At 36.4% G+C, this 15,963-nt stretch overlaps 1 protein-coding gene across 13 annotated transcripts in view; it reads left to right on the forward strand.

Annotated features, from left to right (window-relative positions):
- Positions 1-15,963, forward strand: part of BBS9 (Bardet-Biedl syndrome 9) — a 444,745-nt gene that overhangs the window by 407,484 nt on the left and 21,298 nt on the right. The gene's annotated exons all lie outside the window — the stretch shown is intronic.

Here is a 15,963-nt window from a genome sequence, read left to right on the forward strand (position 1 = left end):
GGGTAATATTTGCATTGTGTGATGGGTGAGGCTACGTGGACAAGTGGAAGCAGCTTAAAGGTTGGTATTGGGAGAACCTATTTAAATCCAGATTCTACCTAATAATTGTAGATCATTGGCACCAGCATCATTTCTAAAATGATGCTTATAATTCCTAATTCACAAGGGTTCTGAAATATCAAAAAAAAAAAAAAAAGAAAAAGAAAGAAAAAGAAAACATACTAAAGGAGCTGAACCTCATCTCTGTCTCTGAGTAGATGCCCAGTAAATCCCCTTTTCCTCTGTCCTACCTGTGTTTGAGGTAGTTCAACATGGAACTTCTGACCTACCCTGCTTTCTAAGCCCTCTGACTTTGAGCCTTTGTGTCTGACCTGTTACTGTGTTTGCCTACGTGATGTGAAGGAGCCAGGTCCTGTCATAGAAGTTGCCTGGTAGAGTTTCAGGAAAATGTGACTTAAAGAGAAATAAAGTAGAACCTCTTTACTGACTAAAACATTAGTGAGCTGGCAGGAAATGCATCAGTGCTAACTAATGACTTCTTCCTCACTAGTCTCTTGTACTCAACGGAAGGATGTTATTTGACACTTTGTTTTCTTCTGTTCTTTCTCTTGCTCCCCTGTCATTTTTGTTTTTCTCATGTTACATGAAGATAGCAGAGATTATTTTAAATTCTATATTTAGTTCAAAGCTGCCAGGTTGGTTGAAGGAGGAAGAGCATGCATGTCATCACTTAAGTTTTAACAGCCTCTTCAGGGCTGACGTGGAGACTTGCATAGCAGTCAGTATCCACATAGGGTCAAAAGCAGAGCCCAGATCAATACAAAACATTAAGACTATCAGTTCCCCAGATGAGGTATCTGTTTTAAGTATGACAGTAAACTATTGCTATAAATAAATCAGAACACTTCCTAGACAGCAGCTATAGAGTATTTGTTTATACAGGTACAAGGTAGGAAATGGAAGGGACTGTGTCCCTGGATCTGATTTGGATCACTTATTTATTGCTGGAAAAAAGCACAGGGAGTGTGGTCTGCAGATAACATCTGGACCAGTTTTTTTCTCCAGTGTCTATTTAAGTTTGTTTCCTTTAGACAGGGATTCTGTTGATTTCTGCTTTATGGGTCACAGACTCCACTTTATGCTTTACACAATCACATATACATATAGATACAGTTTTGATATATACTGTTGAGAAACCTTGGTTCTCATTATTATTAAGATGTTGGCATAATGTTAGGATGGTGATCAAGAAATGGTGTAGATAAGTTGTAATGCTGTTTTGTAAAAGATGTCTGTACTTTTGCTAATTTTGAAAGATCTCACATTGCAAATTTTATATACATATATATTGCAATGTGCATGTGTGTGTGTGTTACTATACATCTATGAGCTATAATATGTGTATAATGTATATTACATGACATATACACATTATGAAATATATATTTTTATATATTGTATTATAAAGTATCCATATTACAAAATACATACATATTTTAAAAATTCTCATACTAAGTTATTTCCTGGAAGAGAGTAAATTTTGAGAATAACCTCAGCCTTAAAGTTCCCATTAACTGAAGAGTACCAAACATTTTTCTTTTTCTTCTTCTTCTTCTTCTTCTTCTTCTTCTTCTTCTTCTTCTTCTTTCTTCTTTCTTCTTTCTTCTTTCTTCTTTCTTCTTCTTCTTTCTTCTTCTTCCTCTTCTTCTTCTTCTCCCTCTCCTTCTCCTCCTCCTCCTCCTCCTCCTCCTCCTCCTTTTTCTTCTTCTTCTTCTTCTTCTTCTTCTTCTTTCTTCTTTCTTCTTTCTTCTTCTTTTTTAGTGAGACAGAATGCACACATGTGAGCAGGGGTGGGAGGGGCATAGAGAGAGAGAATCTTAAGTAGGCTCCACGTGCTGTGTGGAGCCCACCGCGGACTCAATCTCATGACTCCAAGATTGTGACCTGAGCCAAAATCAATAGTCAGACACTTAATTGACTGAACTGCCCAGGTTCCCCAAGAACCAAGGATTTCTAATAATGACCTTGTGACCTAAAAATTAAAGAAGTCTTGGTCTGTTTTGTTTGTTTGTTTGTTTGTTTCTAAGTAGTATCTATGATTTGGAAGGTTGAGAGAAAAGAATTAGTGCTGTTCAAATTTAAACCATTGTTTGCTATTTTTATAGCTCTGGATATTATCAGAGTGCTATCTTTTTCTTTTTTAACAAGGTGAATTAGTGAGTCATTACTATATGTATACAGTACGTTTTTGCCAAAAAGTTATAAAATACATATGTTATTAATATAAAGACAAAACTTTCAAATGAAAGATTCTAAATTGGCTTAAAATTTCATTGAAGAAGAATTTACATTGACAAATTAGAGACATATTTTCCCAAAGAAAATTTATAATAAATATTAGATCCTTTATGTTAAGAGTATAAACAGCTACAATTTAAGAACAGAAGAAAATAACTATATGAGGAACTAAATTTCCTCTGGATGTATGTTTCTTCCAGGTAGTGGTTCAGTGGGATAGTAAGGACTATATTAGGAAAAAGAGGCAGGGGTTGTACTCAGATTCTGTTCCCCTTCAGAGTGGAAGCCTGATGTCATACTGAAGTAGATTTAATTAGATGTGTGTTACTTAAGGGATCCCAAAGTCAGATCCGGTCAGTTCTCAATTAAGTACTTAGGGTGCACCTACCTAAGACCCTATATTTATGCTTTTCTTTCCATCTGATGATAGTGTTCTTTATTGAACTTGAAAATATATCAATTCATTCCTTTTTCCCAGCAGTGTTCAAATTCAGCAAAGTATCTCCCTTCTTCTGTTGTAAGTATGTACATTTAATGTTACATATATGTTTCCTTGGATCCCAGGACTCTCAATAGCTGTTGACATTGGGATCCCTGGGTGGCGCAGCGGTTTGGTGCCTGCCTTTGGCCCAGGGCGCGATCCTAGAGACCCGGGATCGAATCCCACATCAGGCTCCCGGTGCATGGAGCCTGCTTCTCCCTCTGCCTGTGTCTCTGCCTCTCTCTCTCTCTCTCTCTCTGTGACTATCATAAATAAATTTAAAAAAAAAATTTAAAAAAATAGCTGTTGACATTTCTTTTTCTGTCTTTCAAAGTCAAATTTCTCTGAAACCATCTTTCTTGTTAACTTTCTGGATCTTGAGAGCAGCATTTGGTACCACTGACTGAGTGTGGTCAGGTAATCTTCCCTAAATTCCGTGATCCTACTCTCTCCTGGTTGTCTCATCTTGTTGGCTGTTCCTTCTCAGCCTCCTTTGTGAACTTCTCTTCCTCTCCCTAGCCTGAAAAGTTGATACTCAGGTTCTGTCCTTGCCTCTCTTTTTTCTTACTGGCTGATTTTATTTTCTGTCATTAGTCTCTTTTTGTATACTAATGACTTCCAGATTTGTATCCTCACCATATCTCTCCCAAGCTCTAGGTCCATATATCCAGCCACTTGTTGGCCTTCTTTGCTTGAATGTGACATATGCATCTTAGGCTCACATGTTCAGAGACTGAAATCATCATCATCCACATCCCACCGTAACCCAAGCCCTTTTCAATTTGTACTTTGTATCTCAGATTAATACTGCCCCCTATTTTGTTGCCCAGGATAGTCACATTAATGCATAAAATCTCTTGTCTTAAGCCTTTGCTCTCTGTCATCACTGCCTCTAGCCTGTTCTAGGCTACTGCTCTTGCTAGATTTGCTTTGTTACAGTAGCCTCTTCTCTATTCTGCTAGTCTTTCTTCTTCAATACATTTTCTACATTTAAGAACATGTAGGAAGAAACTCTTAGCTGAAATCTTTAACTTTAGCAGCTCCCATTATTCCTAGGATTAAGTCCAAATTCCTTACCATGGTAGCAGGCCCTGCATCACCTAATGATCTCATAGTGCCTTCTTTTCTAGCTTTATTTCCTACTCCATGACAGGAGCAAGCTTCATTTTCTCTTTATATAAACGTTTACATATGGCTCCCTCTTTGGAATGCCTTTTGTCTAGCCAGTTCCTAATTGACCTTCATATATTGGCTTGCGTGATATCTCTTCCAGAAGCTCCTGCTAGCATCCCCACTTCCTTCCTCCCATTCACCAAGTCAAGGTTTTGTGTTTTTCTTATGTAGGCCCGTAGCTTACCGCATCATAGCACTCACCCAAGTGTGTTAGAATTCCTTTTTATTTTCAACTTTTATCTCTAGACTGTAAGTTCCTAAAGGTTAAAGAAGTTGAAACTTGGTAGTAGTTCCTGGAATATAGCATATGCTTGAAAAGTATTTCTTGAATGAAGTGTGTAAATGAATTACTGTGACTGTTCCTTACTGTTTCCATGGAGGTTTTGCCAGTGTCATCATTTATCATATCTTCCCTCAGTTTCAGAATCTCCTAATTTCATGTGAGAGCTTACCTTCAAAATATGTTGAACAGTATTGCACTATTAATGAAAAGTAAAATATAGTATGGTATTACAGTAGTCTTCCCTCAGATTAAGACGGAAGGAGTATAAGAAAATATACATGTGTCTGCTCATTTGTGCAAAAGAAAACAGGAAGGATAAATCAAAAACTAAAAAGATTTGGTTACCTATAGGGAGTGAATGGTAAGGGAGGAAGTCATGGTAAATGGGAAAGAAGAGAGGACATGGAAACAGGATAGCAGGGAAGAGGAGGAGACAATTCTAAGAACCCTTTTATTAATATTATTTGATTTCTGGAACTGTATAATTTGACTGAAATCACTAGTAGCAGTTTGAACTCATGGTTTTATTCATATATAGATGTATATATATATATGTAAGTACAAAAATAAGATCTGTGTATGTGTGTGCATGCATGTTTGCGTGGTTAGTATACCTCATATTTCCTTGCTCTGTCTGTTAGAAGGGCCTAGAATTGAAGACATACTAGCAGAGTGAGCATTCCAGGTATTCTATCTTTAATAAAAGGAATAAGCCCAATTCTATAGGCAATGCACGCTTATCTTTAAAAATAGCTTTATTTTCTGCTTTTCTTCTTTAATGTAAAGTATTGTCCTGTGACTGAAAAACCATTTCTCAAAATTCAAGATACATCTGAATGCAAAGGATTTTTACGTTAAAAATAAACAGCAATAGCTCCTTCTACAAGACAAGAAATCCATAAATTTTTATAACTTGAACAACCTAAAAAGGAACCAAAGCTCTTTGGAGAAGTAGTTGATTCTAGATCAAAGGCAGAAAACAGGAGGTGAGCCTAGAACATCTTACTGTGCCAGAAAGTCTGAAAGCATGTTTAAAAGACAGTTTCAAGGAGCTTCGAATGGCCAAAGCTGGAACAATTTTGAGCAACAAAATAAATAATGATAGTATTGGATTATAACCCATAGAATTAAATAAATATCCACGAATCCATATTGAACTAAGTAATATATTGAATAAATAAATGAGAATGGATAGATCTTCCTTGCAGTAAAAATGAGAGAATATTCAAAATCACCATTAGACAAACACCACAATAATTACTATAAGTGAGCTCTATCACTGGATGCCAACACTGGTAAGGAAAAGTTTGAGAAACAGGATATCTGTATAGTCTTAAAGTATCTCCCAATATATTTATTAATTAAAAAGAGAAAAATATTACTTAACAGCAGAGAAAAACGGAAGACACACTTTAACCAAATGATCATTGTCAACATTACTTGTAATAAGACATATTAATGTCATGTATCCCTGATATGAAGTGCTCAGAAGTGCACAAACGTTGCTTCTGTGGTATTCTTAACAAAAGCACACATCTCCATGAAGAAACCTCACACAAACCAAATTGAAAAACATTCCAGAAAGCAGCAGTATATTTTCAGGGTTACAGGAGACTGAGGACTTCTCACCAATGAGAGGAGACAAAGGAGTTGGAATGACTAAATGCAATCTGGAATTCCAGATTGTATCCTGGAAAAAATAAGAGACATTTATGGAAAAACTGGTGAAATTTGAATAAAACCTATAGGTTAACTAGTTAACAGTATTATACCAGTGTTAGCTTCCTGGTTTTGATAATTGTATGTGGTTGTAGAAGATGTTATACAGGTAAAGAGTATATGGGAACTCATAGTATTTTTCCTCAACTTTCTCTGCAAGTCTAAAATTATTTTAAATAAAACTTTTTGTAAATAAGAGCAACAAACATGCTCTAGGATTTCCTCTTAAAAACAAACACAAATACTTTGGATAAAACTATTAGGGTAAACCTTGATTGATTTGTTCTACCTTATTTTATCCCTCATCTACCCCTGGTAAGGGTGGTAATGAACAACGAAGAGTCAAGATGCAGATAGCCAAGGAATAGAAAAGCAAGGTATGAGAGCATTAACTCCTAAATAATTGAAGGTTGGCTATGTACTTGTTTCCAGTTTGCGTGTACAAAGCTATTTGCACTTAGCTTGATGGTTTTAGTTGCTAGCATCTGGCAGTAATGATGTTGTTTGCTTTCAGGCCATTCACTCGTAGCATATTAAAGCAGAAAGTGGCCTTGGACAGCTCCTCCATGGTGTATGTGTGGTTCCATGTCCAAAGTCTTGTTTGCGCAATATCCCGTAGCTGTTTAGCAGTGAGCTACAGCTAGAGCCCCGGTCTCCAAATGCCTGACCACATTCACCTCCCACCAACACGACATCATCTTTTCTTTTATAAAAATCAAACACTAGAACGAAGTTGGAAAGCTTTTTTCAAATTGTAATTGTAAGAAAAAGCTGAAGAACTTGTTTTCAAAATTAATCTTTAAGCTCCAGTTTTAGCTGCGATCTTTGCCTCTTGCTTTGTGTCAACTCTGTGTCAGTGGTGCGCAACAAATATCTATGTAGTGCTTACTGTGTGCCAGACATGTTTCTAAACACATTATAAATATTAAAGCATGGACTACTTACATCATCCAGTGAGGTAGGCACAATATCAGATGAAGAAAACAAGGCCCAGCAAAGTGAAGGAATTCTTTCAAGGTCACATACTTCTTCAGAAGTCTGGTCTACTAAATTATATGATCAGGTCCTGACAGTGCATATATATATATATTCTCTCTGTATATATGTAGTATGTATATATGTAGTTTCTGATATAGGGAAGAATATGTATTGTACTGGGAGTCATTGGGATTATGTATAGTTTTAGGAGGAGTTATATATATATTTTAAAAGATTTTATTTATTTGATCATAAGAGAACACTGAGAGAGAAAGAGACAGGGACAGAGACAGAGACACAGGCAGAGGGAGAAGCAGGCTCCATGCAGGGAGTCCAACGTGGGACTTGATCCCGGGTCTCCAGGATCAGGCCCTGGGCTGAAGGAGGTGCTAGACCACTGAGCCACCTGGGCTGCCCAGAAGGAGTTATATTTTGAAAGAGGTAGAAAGACAAGAAGAAAATGTGAAAAGACATTTTTGAGCTATTTTTTCTTTTCTTTTGGCAGTTGATTATCATTTTCAAATTTAAAATATGCACCATTAAACTCCGTTTTTTGAAGTTACAGCTTGGGTTTGTTTCCTACTCTTAATTAAGAGAAGTGATCTCTCTATTAAAAGGAGAATGCTTATCTGGCTTCTCCTGTTGTGTAACCTTATCTGACTTGAACAGGGCTGTCAATTGGTTGATTAGTCACTGTTAAGTCCAGGACTTCAGGCTGGTAAATATTTGGCTTAAAAAAAAAAAAAAAAGATTTAAAAATAGGTATTCCAACCTCTCCCAAGTAGAGGAGGACAGAGAGGAATTGATGCTACGTGCTTTCTGTTGGCTCAGTATTCCTTTTAGCTTTTTAGAAAGTAAATAAGAGTCATGCTCTCCTGGATTCAATCACTATGAAACAGTTCAATATTCTGAAAGCCTTATAGAAATGTTCCCATTTCTGAGAAGGCTTAAAGCTTGATTCTAATATATCTTTGCCCTATCACTTTATTTTTATTACCATTATTTATAGTAACTTTGTATTATTATAGCGCTTTCACATAAGTCACTAGTTTGATTTCCACATCAACACTGAACTAAGGAGGGAAGTTACCACCACTGTATGGAGAAAAGTAAGACTTAGAGATTTCAGTTTGCCCAGCATTGGACTGATACTCATACTCTTTATGCAGGACAGGATGTGTTCTGAAGCCCAGAAATAATAATTGTTCAACTGTGGTCTAGATGGAGCAAGACTGTGTCAGGGATGGCCTCTTTTTTGCCACAGGTAGTCAGTTATCTGCTTGCGCTGGCCCTTTAAGACCAGTTTTACGCTTCTCTCTCTCTCTCTCTCTCTCTCTCTCTCTCTCTCCCTTCTCTCTCTCTCTCTCTTTTTGGTAGAGAACTCTGCTAAAAAAGTAAAGGTTAGTTTTGGCAAGTTCTGAAAGACAGGCCAGAAATCACATAGGAAGTAGAGCGTGTTACCACTTACCTTGCACAATCTCTTATGCCACAGCCTGCAACAAAATATTAACAGGGTATCAGGTAGGAATTTCTGTTTTTATGTTGCCTTGCCTTTTAGGAAGGAATCATCACAGCCATATTCTGAGATTCATGAGCTGTTAAAATCTATCCCATATCAGTGTATAAGCTTTCATATTTCCTACATCTGGGACAAAGGGAAATGGTCTTCCATCTGGATTCAGAATATACTTAGCAGAGAAAAAGCATATGCAAAATGTAGTATGAAGCATTGGAGTAAAGCCTGAAGGAAGTATGCATTAAATGTACCAGAACATGAAAATCCTCAATGTTCAAAGGAGACAATTCAGCCTAGCTTTAGGCCGCCGCCTTTTGTCGGCTCTGCTTTCCCACCAGTCTGCACGGCTGTCTGTTTCTTCATGTTCAGAAGGCTAAAGCTCACTCTTTGGCCCAAAGTCCTAACAGCTTGAAAATCTTAGTGTTGGATATTTCTATTTGAAATCCCTAATAAAAGTGGGAAAATTTTGAGGGGCCATCCTTTTCAGTGTTTAGCTTGGAACTCATCCTGTCCTTCAGGGGCCTCCAAAGACTAACCACTTCATCCCCTGAAACACTTCATTATGAGCTGAAAAGGAGCCAGAACAAAAGACCCTATTCTATCTGAGATGGAACAGGACAGTATGTTTGTCTTACTCCCAATATTGCCAGGTCTTAGGGTCACCAAGCCATTCACTATCTCAAGTTGGTCTTATTTATTTGTGTCATGCAAGGGAAATTTATTTTCTAAATTGTTAAGAGTTTGAATATATTTATTATACTCTTTGGAAGCCTTGTCTTGAGGTACTGAGGTTTGTTTTCCATCAATTTGAGCCTCAAACTTAAAAGAGTTTCAACAGTGGCTGGGATATTACCTGTCATTTTAATGATCAGAGATGAAGAGAAGTTGAATTATGAGATGACCTGGACAACAACCAGATTTCAGAACCCATTTCAATAGAGTGTTAGTGAGCTGCCCAGAACTTTTGATGGTGGTAAAAAAAATAAAATAAAATAAAATGTCAGCCAAGCTTTTCAAGACAGATTAGAGAATTACCCAATTCCCTCAACCTCTTCAGTCTATGTCTAAGGCAAATGTTTGTTTAAAAATTTTAAACTGAGCAGTTTATGTTCAACTGGATGAATTTCATTCATATGGGACAGAACAATAACCAAAAAAGGTAGTCTGTAGTGTTTGTTCCATAGCTGGTATATTCTTAATGAAGAACATTATTTTGTGTGACAGTACTCGAAATTGGAACACCATAAGTGCAGTGAAAAGTTTTATTTAATGGTCATGTAGTTTTAACTAATTGATTTATGATAATAAAAATAATAGTCACTAACATTTGTTGACCATTTTTGTAGGCCTGGCCTGCCCTTATGTAGTTGTCTCATTCAGTCTTTTCAAAAATCCATGAGATAGGTTCTCTTGTTCCCCCACTTTATAGATGACAGAACAGAGGCTTCCACTGTGTAGATGCTTCACCTAAGAACTACAGCTGTGGAGCTCCAGCTGAAGGCTGGCGGGTCTAACTCCAGTGCTATGCTCTTCTTAGTACACGGACAGTTTTCTGTTTTGAAGCTCAGTTCATCCAGGTGGTGTGGTCAATTGATGACAGGTTTACTGGATGATCCTTTGAGAACAGAATGTTAATCATGGGACGTTGCCTAGCAGAGACCATGGAAGAAATGGACAATTTTTTAATGTGCGTATTTGGCATCCACAAAATACAGTTGTAGGCACTTGAGAAGTAAGTTCATGGAAGTTGGGCAGAAATGAAGTTAGGTAGTAATCAGGAAGTAAGATTGCTTATTTGGATGCAGAATGATTGCTATTCATTATGGTCCCAGATGAGACTTTGTTTTTCTTTTTTAAGTGATGGATACCCATATGCTGCTCATAAGAGATCAGAGAAAACATCAAAGAATCCTACAAGAGACTGAACCAGAGAGTGTCCTGGGAGGTTGTTAAAGGATAATTTCACCAGGGGAAAATTTTTTTTCACAGATAAAACTGTCTCTTCTAGAAATAGCTGAAAGGGATATAACAGAAATCATTCCAGTTCAAACATATATAGGGAGATGGATTGAGCCAGGATGCTAGGATAACCTCTATTTTCTCAGTTTTTATAGGCTGGGGGTTTCCATGAATATCACTGAGATCCAAGATTCAGTAACTTGAAGGGTTAGAGGTTTCAGCCCCTCTGCATTATAAACCATGTTGTTCAGGATAGAACCTTTGGGAAAAGTAAAGATTGTTTTTTTTTAACTCTGGTGAGTAGCCATGCCAAATTGTTTCATATAACCAGCCATTGACCATAGCCTCCAGAGAAAATGTTTTGTCTACAATTTACTGAATGTTGTGTATGTGAGAAAGACCATTTCTTCAGTCCTAAAATGACCATTTTATGCCAAGATATTTTTTACTCAATTTTGAGGGAAAGACTACCTATAAAGCACATTAGTTTAAAAAATAAGTAGTGTTTCTGGTAGAATTAATAATAGTAGAGTAAGTTCTTCTCACTGGCAAAATAGAAGGTCACATTATGTCCTAAGTCTTTAATTTATCTACAAATATCATGCCCTGGCACATTAACCTATTTTCTTGTACATAAAAAGCTACTTTACCTCAGCCTTGTTTTGTTCCTGTAAAAACAGAGGTTTGTTTTATAGCCTGTCTAACTGTATCTCTGCTTGACAAATAGATATCACATAAAGAACCAATTGTTGTAACTGACTCAGAGACTTTGGCTAAATCTACTTACCTGAACAGCCCTCAGTAGTAACAAACAGGGCCCAGCTGATATATGACTGGTTTTGTTTTCATGAAAGTTATGAGTATCACCTGCCAGGAGGGTTTATCTGGGAGTTTTAGGGCAAAGGGCAAACCTTTACTGGTTCCAGAATGATGATAGTCACTAACATTTATATGATATTCTAACCTTTCCAAAATCATTTATACAATCTCATTTTACCCCTACAGGGTTTTTAGAAAATAAAAGCCATAATATACATAGCATATACTATTTCAGTTTGTTTTTCACTCACATGAATTTAAATGCATGCACATACACACATGCAATTTTCAGAAATATTCACTATCAGTTTCTTAATAGATTAATATACTCTTGTTTTTACCTTTCCTTCTCACTCTCTTTTTTTTTTATATTCTCTGGACAATTTTTCTTCCAATTGTTTTACACACTTTCAGGCATCAGTGAGCCAGAGAGCCTTTGCTGAACATCATGGTTGTTTCTTCTTCTTTCTTTTTCATAAGATTTGATGTAAAATTGAGACTTGTCCTTGTTTTCCTTGGTTTCCAATCCCTTTTTACTTTGTCAAATATTGATTGACCTTAAGTCCCTGAGTCAAGTACAGTCAGAGTCAGGGGCCAGGAAAGGCAGGCCTGTCACACATTTGAGTGCATTTTGGGAAAATAGCTAGGAGTTTAGGCCAACAAGGAGGAGGAAAAGTCATACCCGTCACAAAGGCACAGGGGCACAGTACAGAGGGATGCATCCCAGGAACCTGTGTAGAGCAATGGAGCTGTGGTGAGAGGTGGTACCCATCCAGGGAGGCTGGGCAAAAGCTAATGTGAAGGCCAGATGAAGCCAGATTGTGAGAGCTTCAGCCTTAAAAGCTAAGTGGAGCCATTGCAGGCTTTTAAATGGAAGAGGGATGTGGCCCTTGCCCTCTTTTCATATTTATACTTTATTTCTACAAAACATATTTTTTATGAGCCTGATGCAGGGTCCACATTTCTGGACACCTTTGTTCCTTTAGGTTCAATTTCTACTCACCTGCTGCTGCTCATTTCAATTTCATTCATGTAAATATTTAGCATGGGACATCTTGAAGCAGTCAGGGGTTGATGTGACAAATTATATATTTACATGGACTTAAAAAGAATGTGGGGATTTGGGCAAGCAAATACTTTTTAAAATTTAAACTTAGTGCACATCCTTCCTATCCGTGTGTTGCCTTGTTGAATGGTTCCTGTTACGAATGCTGCAGTGTGTTTGTCCTATTGGTGGGAGCTCCATACCTCACCTATTCATGCCTCTGCCATAGGTTCCAGCATTTGGAGCAGACCTGCCAGGCCATGTCTTAGTAATATGGTGGCCTGTCCCTCCCACCCTCCTTATTTTAAAAATTATGTTAGATATACCTTCTTGTATCATTATGCTGGTATCTACAGTTTGTCCCACTTGGCAGTGAAAACAGAAATCTGTCTTTTCCTCAGACTATCCTTTACCAGTTTTGTAAACTCAGAAGGGCCCTGCAGACCCACCAGTAAGGAAATACCTTTTTTGGCTACTTCATGACATACCTTATATGAAAGCATAGCACAGGTTCTGACAAGTGGTAAATGCTTAGTGTTGATTTCTTTTCTTCCCTGTCTCCCTCTTCTTGATTTTGTTTTGGTCATGTAGTTAATACTCTGGTATCAGCCCACATCTGATAGATAAGTAGGTAGGTTGATAGGTACATCCATCAATCCATCCTTGGTCCTTGACTCCCTCTTTAAAATATAAAGTTCTTTCCTTTGATCCTTAATGCTCAGTTTCTCTAATTTTCTTATACATACATTTTGTTTTTATTTATTGGGTAAACATATACTGAAAACCATTGTTCCAGTGATTGTGCTTAATTGTGTGATATATAAACCCAAGTAAGATATAGTCCTCAGAGTTGGTGCAGGAGATGCACAAATAAAGATGCCAAATCTTGTGTGAAAGTGCTCTCAGAGGGATTTCACAGGAAATATATAGGGGATTTGAGAGCTAAGGCCTGACTCTGGGCTTGGGGCAGGAGGAAATTTTATGGGTGAGGTGGCTTGGAGAGGCCAAATGCTAAGAGCATGGACTTAGAGCCACATTTTTGGTTGGGTTTGTATCATAGTGCCATCTAACTAACTATGTGACCTTAGGTTAGTGATTTAACCCCTTTATCCCTTAGTTTTATTCTCTCTACAGCAGAAATAATAAAAGCATTACCTCGTAGGGTTGTTACCAGTATTAAATGTTATTATATAACATTTAATTGGGATTTGATGACTTTGTCAATATGGTACTGGAGGATGTCACTGAGTTTGAAATCACACCGGAAGGAAGAAGGATCACTAAATTAGATCAAATTTTGCTAAATGGAAATAATATAACAATGCTAGTTCCTGGAGGAGAAGGTCCTGAAGTATGAATGGATTTCCCTACTCTCTTTTGTCCTATGATGACAACAAAATCGATTTTTTTTAAGCCTTTTAATGTTTGGATTCTGTAAAGCTAAGTTTCCCGTTAAAGGGAAATGTTTTGAAGATGCATTGTAAATGCCCATTTTGTCACTGAGTATGATAATTGGTTCTTGAAAGAATAATAATTGGTTCTTGAAAGTTCGTGATAAATGTTAACCTACTGTTATCATTATTATCATCTCTATACTTATTATCATGGTTACTATTATTATTCTTTAAACTGATTCATAAAGAACATGAATTTAAAGGAAATTAGAGGAGGATATTCCTGGCAGAGGGCATAATTTAAATAAGAGCAAAGGAGTGTGGAAAACCAGAGCTTGTTGAAGAAATTACCTGCAAGATCTTTAGAGTGAGAGGTGTGTAACAAAGTATATGGGTATTGTAACCCTGATATTGGACATTTAGATAGTTTTATTTTTTAATTTTTATAAATACTGCTGTGACCAACATCTGTGAGGATATTGTGCTGGTCTTTGATTATTCTAGAGTATAGGCCTAGAATTGAAGAACGTGCTTCTGTTTTTGGCTTGCTCTCTGAGAATTTCTTCTTGATTTAAAAATTCACCAGTGACTTTTTGGTGCCTCCTTGACATCAGTGATTTTTATTTTTGTTGTTATCAAAGTAGGAAGTGGAATTTTAATTGTATATCTGCTATTAATAAGGCTGCATTTAAAAATACATGTAGCCATTTTTTGGTAACTTTGAAATAATTTGCATTACTACTATTAGGTATTAACCTCTTGTATTTTTCCTTCTGTAAATTACTTCCTCATGCTTTTCCATGTTTCTGTCAATCAGAATATCACTGTTTATTATTGATTGAAGAGCACTTGGTACCAAAAAGAAATTAACTTAGCAGCACCTGGGTGGCTCAGTGGTTAAGCATCTGCCTTTGGCTCAGGTCATGATCCTGAGGTCCCGGGATGAGTCCCTCCTTGGATTCCCCACAGGGAGCCTGCTTCTCCCTCTGCTTTTGTCTCTGCCTCTCTCTGTGTGTCTCTCATGAATAAATAAATAAACTCTTTTTAAAAAAGAAATTAAGTCATTTTCTTTAATATATGTTACAAATTTTAGTTGAGATTTTAGTTTTGTTTTAATTTTGCTTAAGGTAATTTAATTTTGGATTTTTTGTTTTTAACATGACTTCCTTGGGATAGTCAAATCTATTCATTTTTTTCTCTATTGAGTCCAAAATACTTGGTTTTTTACTTTTTCGTCTTACATTTTTACCTAACCTATTTTAACCATCTGAAATTTATTTGGTATATCTACCTTTTGTTTTTTCCCAATATTTTACCCAAATTCCAGCACAGTTTATTGGATAATACATCATTTGCCACTAATCTGTAATACACTTGTAAAATATACTAAATATCATTATATAAATGGGACTATCTCAGATGCTATTCCATTTTCCTTTCCATTTATTCTGACATTGGTAGCAATGCTATTGTAATTGTCATAATAGTATAGCATTTATTATTTAAGTATTTATTTGGTATCCTTTTGAAGAAAATAATTCCTCCATTACATTTCTAGTTGAATATTGTTAATGCAAAGGGCAATGATCAAATATATATTCCAAGAATATGAAATAAAATTTATTTGGATAGGTGGAAGATTTTATGTATAGGTATGTATATATTTGATAAATATATATTTTTATAAATACATTGTGTATATATATGGAGAGAAAGACACACACACAGACACATATGTCTTCCACCTATTCAGATAGGTTTTATTTCTTATTATTGGAAATATTTTAGGTATGTAATTACATCATCCAGAAATTATGATCATTTAATCTCTTTTCTAATACATACATTCTTTTCCTCTTTTCTTATTGAATTGCCTTGAATTTCTAGAACCATGTTAAACAATAGTAGTGATAGATGGCCAAGATCCTCATCTTTATCTTGACTCATGTCTTTATCTAACCTCGAATGTCTTTATCTGCTTTACTCATAAATTTGATGTTGCCTACGAATTTCAGATAGTTCTTCTTTAGTTCACTAGGTGTCTTCTTAAATCAGAAGTGTATGTTGAATATTATCCTCTGTTGTGATTCCTTTCTGATATATAGGTTTGAATAATTACATTGATCAAATAATTTTGCGGTCCTGGAATAAGTTTTTCTTTGTTGTTGCTTTTAAAAAATATCATTCTTTGGCTTGCCGTCTTAATTTAGGTTTTAGCATATTATACATATATGAGATTGCCCTAGAGTTTTGTTTCTGTGGGAGTTTGCACTCAGGGCTTTGTCAGAGTTCCCTAGC

The sequence above is a fragment of the Vulpes lagopus genome, chromosome 13 (genome assembly GCF_018345385.1).
Source record: "Vulpes lagopus strain Blue_001 chromosome 13, ASM1834538v1, whole genome shotgun sequence".
NCBI lineage: Eukaryota > Metazoa > Chordata > Mammalia > Carnivora > Canidae > Vulpes > Vulpes lagopus.